The sequence below is a fragment of the Puma concolor genome, chromosome C2, assembly GCF_028749965.1.
Source record: "Puma concolor isolate L17-30 chromosome C2, mPumCon1.1.hap2, whole genome shotgun sequence".
Lineage (NCBI taxonomy): Eukaryota > Metazoa > Chordata > Mammalia > Carnivora > Felidae > Puma > Puma concolor.
Window position 1 is genome coordinate 109,405,169 of NC_141675.1, and position 12,232 is coordinate 109,417,400.

A 12,232-nucleotide genomic window follows, 5' to 3' on the forward strand; every position below is an offset into this window, starting at 1 on the left:
CCCAAGTGCCCTCCTTAATTCCCATCACCCATTTTCCACTCTACCCCCTCACCCCCATCAACCCTCAGTTTGTTCTCTTTATTGAAGAGTCTTTTACAGTTTGCCTCCTTCCCTCTCTGTTTGTAACCATTTTTTCCCCTTCCCTTCCCCCATGGTCTTCTGTTAAGTTTCTCAAGTTCTACATATGAGTGAAACATACGATATCTGTCTTTCTCTGACTGACTTATTTCACTTAGCATAATACCGTCCATTTCCATCCACATTGCTGCAAATGGCATGATTTCATTCTTTCTCGTTGCCAAGTAATATTCCATTGTATATATAAACCACATCTTTTTTATCCATTCATCCATTGATGGACATTTAAGCTCTTTCCATAATTTGGCTATTGTTGATAGTGCTGCTATAAACATCAGGGTGCATGTGATCCTTTGAATCAGTATTTTTGTATTTTTTGGGTAAATACCTAGTAGTGTTATTGCTGGGTCATAAGGTAGTTCTATTTTCAATTTTTTGAGGAACCTCCACACTGTTTTCCAGAGCAGCTGCACCAGTTTGCATTCCTACCATTAGTTCAAGAGGGTTCCCATTTCTCCACATCTGCACCAGCATCTGTTGTTGCCCAAGTTGTTAATTTTAGCCACACTAAACACTGTGAGGTGGTACCTCACTGTGGTTTTGATTTGTATTTCCCTGATGATGAGTGACGTTGAGCATCTTTTCATGTGTCTGTTGGCCATCTGGATATCTTCTTTGGAAAAGTGTCTATATCTTCTGCCCATTTCTTCACTGGGTTATTTGTGTTTCAGGTGCTGAGTTTGGTAACTTCTTTTTTTTATTTTGTATTTAAAAAATTTTTTTTACATTTATTTATTTTTGAGAAACAGTGAGAAAAAGTGTGAGCAGGGGAGGGGAAGAGAGAGAAGGAGACATAGAATCTGAGGCAGGCTTTAGGCTCTGAGCAAGCAGTCAGCACAGAGCCTGATGTGGGGCTCGAACCCACAAAATGTGAGATCATGACCTGAGCCTAAGTCGGACACTCAACCGACTGAGCCACCCAGGCACCCCAAGTTTGGTAACTTCTTTACAGATTTTGGACACTAACCTTTTATCTGTTATGTCATTTGCAAATATCTTTTCCCATTCCATCAGTTGGCTTTTAGTTTTGTTGATTGTTTCCTTTGTAGTACAGAAGCTTTTAATCTTGATGAGGTGCCAATAGTTAATTTTTGCTTTTAATTTCCTTGCCTTTGGAGACATGTAGAGCAAGACATTGCTATGGCTGAGGTCAAAGAGGTTGTTGCCTGTTTTCTCCTCTAAGGTTTCGATGGTTTCCTGTCTCACATTTAGGTCTTTCAACCATTTTGAGCTTATTTTTGTGAATGGGGTGAGAAAGTTGTACAGTTTCATTATTCTGCATGTTGCAGTCCAGTTCTCACAGCACCATTTGCTAAAGAGACTGTCTTTTTTTCCATTGGATAGTCTTTCCTGCTTTGTCAAAGATTAGTTGGCCATATATTTGTGGGTCCCATTCTGGTTTCTCTATTCTATTCCATTGGTCTATGTGTCTGTTTTTGTGCCAATACCATACTGTTTTGATGATTACAGCTCTGTAGTAGAGGCTAAAGTCTGGGATTGTGATGCCTCTCACTTTGGTTTTCTTCTTCATTATTATGTTGGCTATTCAGGGTCTTTTGTGGTTCAATTCAATACAAATTTTAGGATTGTTTGTTCTAGCTTTGAGAAGAATGCCAGTGCATTTTGATTGGGATTGCATTGAATGTGTAGATAGCTTTGGGTAGTATTGACATTTTAACAATATTTATTCTTCTAATACTTGAGCATGGAATGTTTTTCCTTTTCTTTGTGTCTTCTTCAATTTCCTTCATTAGTTTCCTATAGTTTTCAGCATACAGATCTTTTACATCTTTGGTTACGTTTATTCCTAGGTATTTTATGGTTCTTGGTGCAATTGTAAATGGGATTGACTTCTTTATTTCTCTTTCTGTTGCTTCATTATTGGTATATAGAAATGCAACTGGTTTTTGTATACTGATTTTGTATCCTGAGACTTTGCTGAATTCATTATCAGTTCTAGCAGCTTTTTGGTGGGGTCTTCTGGGTTTTCCATGTAGAGTATCATGTTGTCTGTGAAAAGTGAAAGTTTGGCTTCTTTGCCAATTTTGATGCCTTTGATTTCATTTTGTTGTCTGATTCCAGATGCTAGGACTTCCAACATTATGTTAAACGACAGTGGTGAGAGTAGACATCCCTGTCATGTTCCTGATCTCAGGGAGAAAGCTCTCAGTTTTTCCCCATTGAGGATGATATTAGCTGTGGGATTTTCATATATGGCTTTTATATGTTTAGGTATGTTCTTTCTGTCCCGACTTTCTTGAGGGTTAAGAAACAATGCTGTATTTTGTCAAATTATTTTTCTGCATCTATTGACAGGATCATATGGTTCTTATCCTTTCTTTTATTAATGTGATGTATTACATTGATTGATTTGCAAATATTGAACCAGGCCTGCAGCCTAGGAATGAATCCCGCATGATCATCATGAATAATTATTTTTATATGCTGTTGAATTCGATTGGCTAGTATTTTCTTGAGAATTTTGCATCCATATTCATCAGGGATATTGGCCTGTAATTTTCCTTTTTGTAGGGTCTCTGTATGGTTTCAACCAAGGTAATGCTGGCTTCATAGAATGAGTCAAAAGCTTTCCTTCCATTTCTATTTTTTTGGACCAGCTTGAGAAGGATGGGGATTAACTCTGCTTTAAATGTCTGGTAGAATTCCCCTGGGAAGTCATCTGGCCCAGAACTCTTATTTGTTGGGAGATTTTTGATAAATGACTTCAATTTATTCACTAGTTATGGGTCTGTCCAAATTTTCTATTTATTCCCGTTTGACTTTTGGTAGTATGTGGGTGTCTAGGAATTTGTCCATTTCTTCCAGGTTGTCCAGTTGGCATATAATTTTTCATAGTATTTTCTGAAAATTGTTTGTATTTCTGAGGGGTTGGTTGTGATAAATCTAATTTCATTCATGATTTTTTCTATTTAGATCCTCTCTCTTTTCTTTTTGAGAAGTCTGGCTAGGGGTTTATTAATTTTGTTTATTTTTTCAAAAAAACAGCTCTTAGTTTCATTGATGTATTCTACTGTTTTTTTGGGGGGGGGATTCCTTATTGTTTATTTCTGCTCTAATCTTTATTATTTCTCTTCTTCTGCTGGGCTTGGGGTTTCTTTGCTATTCTGCTTCTAGTTCCTTTAGGTGTGCTGTTAGATTTTGTATTGGGGATTTTTCTTGTTTCTTGAGATAGGCCTGGATTGCAATGTATTTTCCTCTTAGGACTCTCTTTGCTGCACCCCAAAAGGGACGTGGTTTCTTTTTCATTTGTTTGCATATATTTTTTAATTTCTTCTTTAATTGCCTGGTTGACCCATTCATTCTTTAGTAGGATGTTCTTTACCCTCCATGCATTTGGAGGTTTTCCAAACTTTTTCCTGTGGTTGCTTTCAAGTTTCATAGCGTTGTGATCTGAAAATGTGCATGGTATGATCTCAATTCTTTTATATTTATTGAGGGCTGTTTTGTGACTCTATATGTGATCTATCTTGGAGAATGTTCCATGCACACTCGAGAATAATGTGTATTCTGCTGCTTTTGGATGAAAAGTTCTTAATATATCAGTCCAGTCCATTTGGCCCAGTGTATCATTCAGGGTCATTTTTTCTTTATTGATTTTCTGTCTAGATAATCTGTCCATTGTTGTAAGTGGAGTATTAAAGTCCCCTGTAATTATCACAATCTTATCAATAAGATTGCTTATGTTTGTGATTGTTTTATATATTTGGATGCTTCCATTTTCAGTGCATAAACATTTATAATTGTTAGCTCTTCTTGATGGATAGACCCTGTAATTGTGATATTATGATATTATGATGCCCTTATTCATCTCTTGTTACAGCCTTTAGAGTAAACTCTAGTTTGTCTGATATAAGTGTGGCTATGCCAGCTTTCTTTTGACTTCCCCATCCCCTCACTTTCAATCTGCAGGTATCCTGAGATCTAAAATGGGTCTCTTGTACACAGCAAATAGATAGGTCTTGGTTTTTTTGTTTTTTGTTTTTTTTTTAATTCATTCTGATACCCTGTGTCTTTTGATTGGAGCATTTAGTCCATTTACATTCAGTGTTATTATTGAAATATATGGGCTTAGTGTCATTGTGTTATCTATGGGTTTCATGCTTATCTGTCATGTGTTTTCTATGGGTTTCATGTCGCTGGTCCTTTGTAGTCTTTGCAACATTCTACTCATAGAGTCCTCCTTAGGATTTCTTGTAGGGCTGGTTTAGTGGTGATGAATTCCTTCAGTTATTATTTTTCTGGGAAAACCTTTATCTCTCCTTCTATTCTGAATGACAGCCTTGGTGGATAAAGGATTCTTGGCTGCATATTTTTCCTATTCAGGACATTGAATATTTTCTCCCACTCCCTTCTGGCTTGCCAAGTTTCAGTAGATAGGTCTGCTACTACCTTTATGTATCAACCCTTGTAGGTCAAGGCCCATTTGTCCCTAGATGCTTTCAGAATTCTCTCTTTATCTTTGTATTTTGCCTGTTTCACTATATGTCATACAGAAGATTGATTCCTGTTATGTCTGAAGGGAGTTCTCTGTTCCTCCTGGATTCCAATGTCTGTTTCCCTCCCTAGATTGGGGAAGTTCTTAGCTATGATTTGTTCAAGTACACCTTCTGCCCCTTTCTCTCTTTCTTTCTCTCTTCTTCTTCTGGAACGCCTATGATATGGATATTATTACATTTCATTGAATCAGTTAGTTCTCTAATTCTCTCCTCATGGTCTACAGTTTTTTTTTATCTCTCTTTTTCTCAGCTTTATCTTTTTCCATAATTTTATCTTGTATTTCACTTACTCTCTCCTCTGCCACTTCGATCCTCCCTGTCACCACATCTAGTTTATTTTGCACCTCATTTGCATCATTTTTTAATTTGTCGTGACTATTTTATAGTTCCTTGATTTCTGCGGCAATAGATTCTCTGCTGTCGTCTACGCTTTTTTCAAAACCAGCAATTAATCTTATGACTATTGTTCTAAATTCTTGATCAGATATATTGTTTATATCTCTTTGGAGTGATTCTAGAGCTGTCACTTCTTTCTGGAATTTATTTTAATAATTCTTCTGTTTCATCATTTTGGCTAGTTTTCTGTCCCTTATGTGTTTTAAGAGCTTGTTATGTGCCTTGCACCTGCGAGCACTACTATATTAAAGAGGGGTCATACACTGTCCATGGCCTGGCCCTTCAGGAGGTGTATTTTGGAGTGTGTTACATGCTCTCTGTTGTTGTGACTCTGGTTGCTTCATCTCCCTACTCTTAATGAGGTTTTGGACCCTCCACCAGGTGTGCTTTGATTTGTTCATTGAAGCAGCTCTGGAAAACAAAAATTAAAACAAGAAAAAAAAAACAATGAGAGGGAAGTGGTGGTGGTGGTGGAAGAGGACTTATCTCATACAAAGAGAGAAATGACAGGGGTGGAGAAAAAGGAAAGAAAAGAAAATTGACCAGACAGAGAATCTATATGGCTTAATCCAGAGAGAGAGAAGAAAATAAAGGAGATATACAACAGGTATAAAGAGAATAGATTAAATATGTCTGCTTAAACAAGCCAACAACCAGAATAACCAGACTAAAGAAGGGAAGAAACAAGAAGGAGAAAAGGAAGAATATATATATAAAGAATTGTTGAAGAATTACATCAGAAAATGAAAACCACTGGGTGCCTTGCAATGGGTGGCAGTGCTGGTCTGGAGGAGGGGCTGTCTGGTGGGTCAGGGTCACTCTCCATAGATAGGCAGTTACCAGGCATGGAGGGGCGTGGTTTTATGTAGGCAAGTCCCATCTCCACTGTGGGCCCACTGTCCTTTCACTGAGGTCCCACCTTGTTGGCGATGGGGAGAAAAATGGTGACATCCCAAGTCTCTCCTCCCCAGACAGGGTGTCCCAAACCATTCTCTTCAGACAGTCCTCATAGTGCTGCATGGGCGCAAGTGGGCCGTTTTTTGTTTGTCTGTTTGTTTTCCCACTCCACAGAGTCCTGAGACTCCCCGGGGCTTGTCTGGGATTCAAACCCAGATATCCTAAAGGGTCCTGCTCCATGTGCCCTGAATCCAGGGAAGTGCCACTCTGCTCCACTGAAGGTTCTCCTTACAGTGCCATACAGGCAGGAACGAGGCAGTTTGTCCCACTCTGCTGACTTCCTTGCCTCCCTGGGGCTTGGCTGGGATTTAAACCCCACTGTCTTAAAGGGTCCTGCTCTGGGTGTCCTGGTTCCAGGGAAGTGCTGCTGTGCTCCACCAGTAAATGGCCTCTGGCTGGTGGGCACAGGGTGGGTCCTTTGTCCTTTGAACAGCTATGTACCTTCTTTCCACAGCACTCAAGGGAGGGAATTGCTTTCTCCCACTGTGGACTGCTCCTCTGAACTAGTTACCAAGCATGGGGCTGGCACCCCTCCTCCCCAGGTGCAAGAACAGGGCAGCCAACCCCAGTCTGGAGAAAGCCCCATGGTTAGTAATTGCATCTTTCTCTGTTTTTGTTTTTGTTTTTGTTTTTTTAATGATCCCTGGTTCATGTTTTTCTCTTGTCCAAATATAGTCATACACTCCTCAGCCTCTCTTTCTTCCCTTTGTCTCTCCGCAAAAGGGGATCCCTTCCCTCCATACCTACGCTGACCATTATATCTTTCCCAGTTTGCAATCACACACCTATGGCCTGCCAGGTTGTCCCCGTGGACCTCTGGAGATGTCTCTGTCATTCTGCAACCTGGACTCCTGGAATTCAAAGTCCTCTAACCTCTAGACTGATGTGTTTGAGGGATGAGGGAACTTCAAGTCTCCCTACTTCTCAGCCATGTTAGATCTCCTCTCTCTGATATTTCTGTTGTAATTGTTTTCAGGTGCCATAAACTACACCCAAATAATGCTGCAAACTTAATCACTAAAATTTCTGTGTGTCTGACTGCTCCACTGACTGGCTGTTCTCCTATTTCTCTCCCTGACCTCAGGCCTCTCTATTCCCTGAGACACAATAATATCAAAGTTAGGCCAAATGGCCTCTAAGTGTTCAACTAAAAGGAAGGAGTTGTACATCTCTCACTTTAAATTAAAAGTTAGAATTAATTAAAATTAATTACCAAAATGTAGGTGTCTTACAGCAAACAGCCAAGTTGGAAAGCAAAGGAAAAGTTATTGAAGGAAGTCAGAAGTGTTACTTCAGTGAACAAATGAATGACAAGAAAGCAAAACAACCTTATTGCTGATATGGGGAAAATTTGAGTGGTCTGGATAAAGGATCGAATCAGCCACAACATCCTCTTAAGCCAAAGCCTAATCCAGAGCAAGGCCCTAACACTCTTCAACTCTATGAAGTCTGAGAGAGGTGAAAAAGCTACAGAAGAAAAGTTTGAAAGTAGCAGAGGTTGGTCAGAAAAGAGAGCCTTATATGGAAAAAAAAAATGCCATCTAGGAATTTCAGAGCTGGAGAGCAGAAGTCAGTGCCTGGCTTCAAAGATACTCTTATGAAGGGCTAATACAGCTGGTGACTTTAAGTTGAAGCCAATGCTCATTTACCATTCTGAAAACTCTAGGGCCTAAGAATTATGCTAAAGCTACTATGCCTGTGCTCTAGAAATGGAAAACAAAGCCTGGATGACAACATATCCCTTTACAACATGATTTACTGAATATTTTAAGCCCATTGTTGGAACCTACTGCTAAAAACAAAAATAATCTATTTCAAAATATTTCTACTCAATGACAATGTACCTGGTTACCCAAGAGCTCTGATGGATATGCACAATGACATGTATGTATTGTTTTCATGCCTAACACAACATTCAATCTGTAGCTCATGGATCACGGAGTAACTTTCAAGTCTTATTATTTAAGAAAGACATTTTGTAAGGCTGTGGCTTCAATAGATAGTGATTCCTCTGATAGATCTGGGCAAAATAAATTGAAAGTATTTTGGAAAGGATCTACCATTCTAGATGCCATTAAAAGCACTTGTGATTCATGGAAAGAGGCCAAATATCAACATTAACAGGAGTCTGGAGGAAGGTGATTCTAATCCTCATGGAGGACTCTGAGGGGCTCAAGACTTCCATGGAGGAAATAACTCCACTGTGGTGGAAATAGAAAAAGAACTAGAATTCGAAGTGGAGCCTGAAGATTGTGACTGAATTGCTATAATCTCATGATAAAATTTTCATGTATGAGAAGTTACTTCTTATGGATAAACAAAGGAAATGGTTTCTTGAGATGGCAAGTATTCTTGGTAAAGATACTGTGAATATTGTTGAAATGATAACAAAAGATTTCTAAATCTTATTAGTTGATAAAGGAGTGGCAGGGTTTGAGACGATTGACTCCAATTTTGTAAGAAGTTCTACTGTGGGTAAAATGCTATCAACAGCATGTCCTGCTACAGAGAAACTATTTGTGAAGAGAAAAGCTAGAGTCCACTCCCACGATCTGCCATGTTGGGTTCTGTAGGTTGTGTGGCCTCTACCTTGGCCTCCAGGGCCCTGTGGGGACTTGGCCCCTCCACACTGCTATGCCAAGCCTAGGTCTTACTGCAGGCCACCCTGGCAGCACTCCAGCTTGCCAGAGACTATGTTCCTAAACATCTCCTTCCCTGAAGGCAGAAACTGCCACTGGGGATATGCTGATGGTCATCAGTGCAGTGGTAGGTTTTCAGTTTGATGAGAGACTACCACCCATCCTAAATGTACTGGAAGTGAAAGGCAGAGAGACAGGGTTGGTTTTGGAGGTGGTTCAGCATTTGGGTGAGAGCACTGTAAGGACTATTGCCATGGAGGGTACAGAAGGCTTAGTTAGAGGCCAGAAAGTCCTGTATTGTGGTGCACCAGTCAAAATTCCTGTTGGTTTTGAGACCTTGGGCAGAATCATGAATGTCATCGGAGAAATCATTGATGAGGGAGGCCCCATCAAGTTTGCACCTATTCATGCCGAGACTCCTGAGTTCATGGAGATGAGTTTTGAACAAGAAATTCTGGTTACTGCTATCAGGGTTGTGGATCTGCTGGATCCCTATGCCAAAGGAGGAAAAACGGGGTTCTTTATTGGTGCTGGAGTTTGCGAGACAGTACTGATCATGGAGTTAATCGACAATGTCATCAAAGCCCATGGTGGTTACTCTGTGTTTGTCACAAATACTCTGGTATTTGTGAGAGGACCTATGAAGGCAATGACAAACTATGAGTGATTGAGTCTGGTGTTATCACCTTAAAAGATGCTACCCCCAAGGTAGCGCTGGTGTATGGTCAAATGAATAAACCACCTAGTGCTCATTACAAGGTAACTCTGGATGGACTGACTGTTGTTGAATACACAGAGACCAAGAGGGTCAAGATGTACTGCTATTTATAGGTAACATCTTTCACTTCACCCAGGCTAGGTCTGAGGTGTCTGCTTTATTGGGCAGAATTCCTCCTGCTGTGGGCTGTCAGCCTACCCTGGCTACTGATATGGGTACCATGGAGGAAAGAATCACCACCACCAAGAAGGGATCTATTACCTCTGTACCTGCTGATGATTTTACTGACCCTTCCCCCTGCCCATTTGGATGCTACCACTGTATTGTCCCATGCTATTGTTGAGTTGGGTGTCTATCCAGCTGTGGATGCTTTGGATTCCACCTCTGGAATCCTGGATCCCAACATTGTTGGAAATGAGTATTATGATGTTGCCTATGGGGTACCAAAGATCTTATAGGACTAAAAATCCCTCTAGGACATCATTGCCACCCTGCGTATGGATGAACTTTCTGAGGAAGACAAGTTGACTGTATCCCATGCACAGAAAAATACAGCCTTTCTTGTGTCAGCCATTCCAGATTGCTGAGGTTTTCATAGATCACATGGGGAAGGTGATACCTATGAGGGAGAGTATGAAGGAGACTATCAAAGGATTCTAACAGATTTTAGCAGGTGAATATGACCATCTCCCAGAACAGCCCTTCTATATGGTAGGTCACGTTGAAGAAGCTATGGAAAAATCTGATAAGCTAGCTGAAGAGCATTCATGAGGGGATCTTTTTGGCAAATTAAGCACTCGTTTTTCATGCTGTCCCTCTCCTTGCCCCTAATCCAAAAATCTCAGTTTATACTAGAGACCACATGTGAGCCTTTCCTGAAGACATTGTATTATGTCTGAAGATTATTTAAGGTTTCTAATAAAATGTACACTCTTCAAAAAAAGGGAGTTAATTCATGCTGCAAACTTTACTGTTGTCTTATTTTCAGAAATCACCACAGCCACCGTAGCCAACATCAAGGCAAGATACTTCACCAGAAAAAAGATTGTGACTCACTAAAAGCTCAGATGATATACATATATATGTATATGTATATGTATATATCTTTTTATTTTTTATTTTTAGAAAACTTTTTAAATTTTTATTTATTTTTGAGAGAGACAGACAGAGTGCGAGTGGGGGAAGGGTAGAGAGAGAGGGAGACACAGAATCTGAAGCAGGCTCCAGGCTCTGAGCTGTCAGCACAGAGCCCGACGCAGGGCTCGAGCTCACAAGCCGTGAGATCATGACCTGAGCCGAAGTCGGACGCTCAACCGACGGAGCCACCCAGGCACCCCTGTATATATCTTTTTAGACATAGTAGTATTGTACACTTAATAGACTACAGCATAGTGTAAACATAACTTTTATATGCATTGAGGAACCAAAAATAATATGATTTGCTTTATTGTGGTATTTACTTTATTGTGATCTTCACTTTATTATAATCATCTGTAACCAAACCTGCAATATCTATGAGGTATGCCTGTAGAATATTTTATAAGCTAGAGACTATGTAGATCCCATATAATAATTCCCCACTTTTAATTATTTTTAAACTGTGTGTATAATAGCTTTTATAAATCAGTAAAACTATTTATTGTGAGGATATTGAATTTTATTGAAATAGCACTAATTTTTAACTGTAAAATAGTTTCTTAATATAGTGTTTATACAAGTTGCATACTAATTGTGAAATCATTGTAACTGTGTAAAGATATAAAGAAGAATGTAAAGGCCAATTGAAATCCCAATACTTTGAGAAAACAGCCATAAGCATTTTAGGGCTGTACTGCAATGCCTCTCTCTTTGCACACACACATGTTCTTTTTACAATGAGATAATCCTTTCCATTATGCTTTGCCTGGTGGACACTTGTTCAGGGCCAGACACTTGGAAATGTGGTCTCCATCCATGCTATGTCACTCACTTTATTTGTCCCTGGGAAAGTCTCTTACTTCTAACATCTGTAATGTTGAATAAATATTTATTTAATGCAGATCTGTTTTGAAATACCCACAAGTCTTCTGTTTAAAGTAACAAAAACAGATTTACATATTAGCCTGAAGGTTTAAACAGGGTTCTCTCTGGAAGCACAAGTGGCAGGAAGTTCTGACACTGGGAACATTCCATCGAAAATGCCCTGCCCCTGGGTATATAACTTGAAATTCATGAACTATCAACAGGAGCTTATCTTCATTTGCCCCATGGGAGGAAAATGAAGGGAAAGTAATGGAAGGGTAATGAGCAAAGCAGAGCTTCAGTAATAGAAAAAGTAAAAACAAATTGTACTACATTTTCTTTCCCACTGCCTAATTAAGGTGCGTGTTTGTGTATATCTGTAAGTATGACCATTCTACATTCTCTCATTTAAAATTAAAAAAAATAAAGACTGATATAAAAACCTATAATAATTATGGTAATAATAGTAACTACATTTGCATTTGTAAACTGCTTTACATATTTTAAATTGTGTTGTCTTATTTAATCCACACATGAGCCATTTGAGTGGCAGGGGATATATTATTCATTTAAGGAATTAGGAATCTGAGACAAAAAAAAAGTTTTGTGACTTGTTCAAGGTTACAAAGCTGCTTTATGACAGACCTTGAACTAAAACTATCATATCAAGTTAGCTAATATGTAGCTCATGGTTCTTTCATGCTAAGGAACATAACCATTTCCTTTAAATCTGCAAGGAAAGCAACATGTTATGCACTAAAATATATTTAAATACAGGGCCATTCCAGGTTTCTCTGATGTACCCAAAATTTTAAGTTATAAACTGAATAGGTGTTGCATTTTAAATATTTTACAAACAGCTTATA

General features: G+C 39.2%; 1 pseudogene; it reads left to right on the forward strand.

Moving 5' to 3' along the window:
• The first annotated feature begins 8,565 nt into the window (after positions 1-8,565).
• LOC112850497 (ATP synthase F(1) complex catalytic subunit beta, mitochondrial pseudogene) lies at positions 8,566-10,207 on the forward strand (annotated as a pseudogene).
• Positions 10,208-12,232: the final 2,025 nt, after the last annotated feature.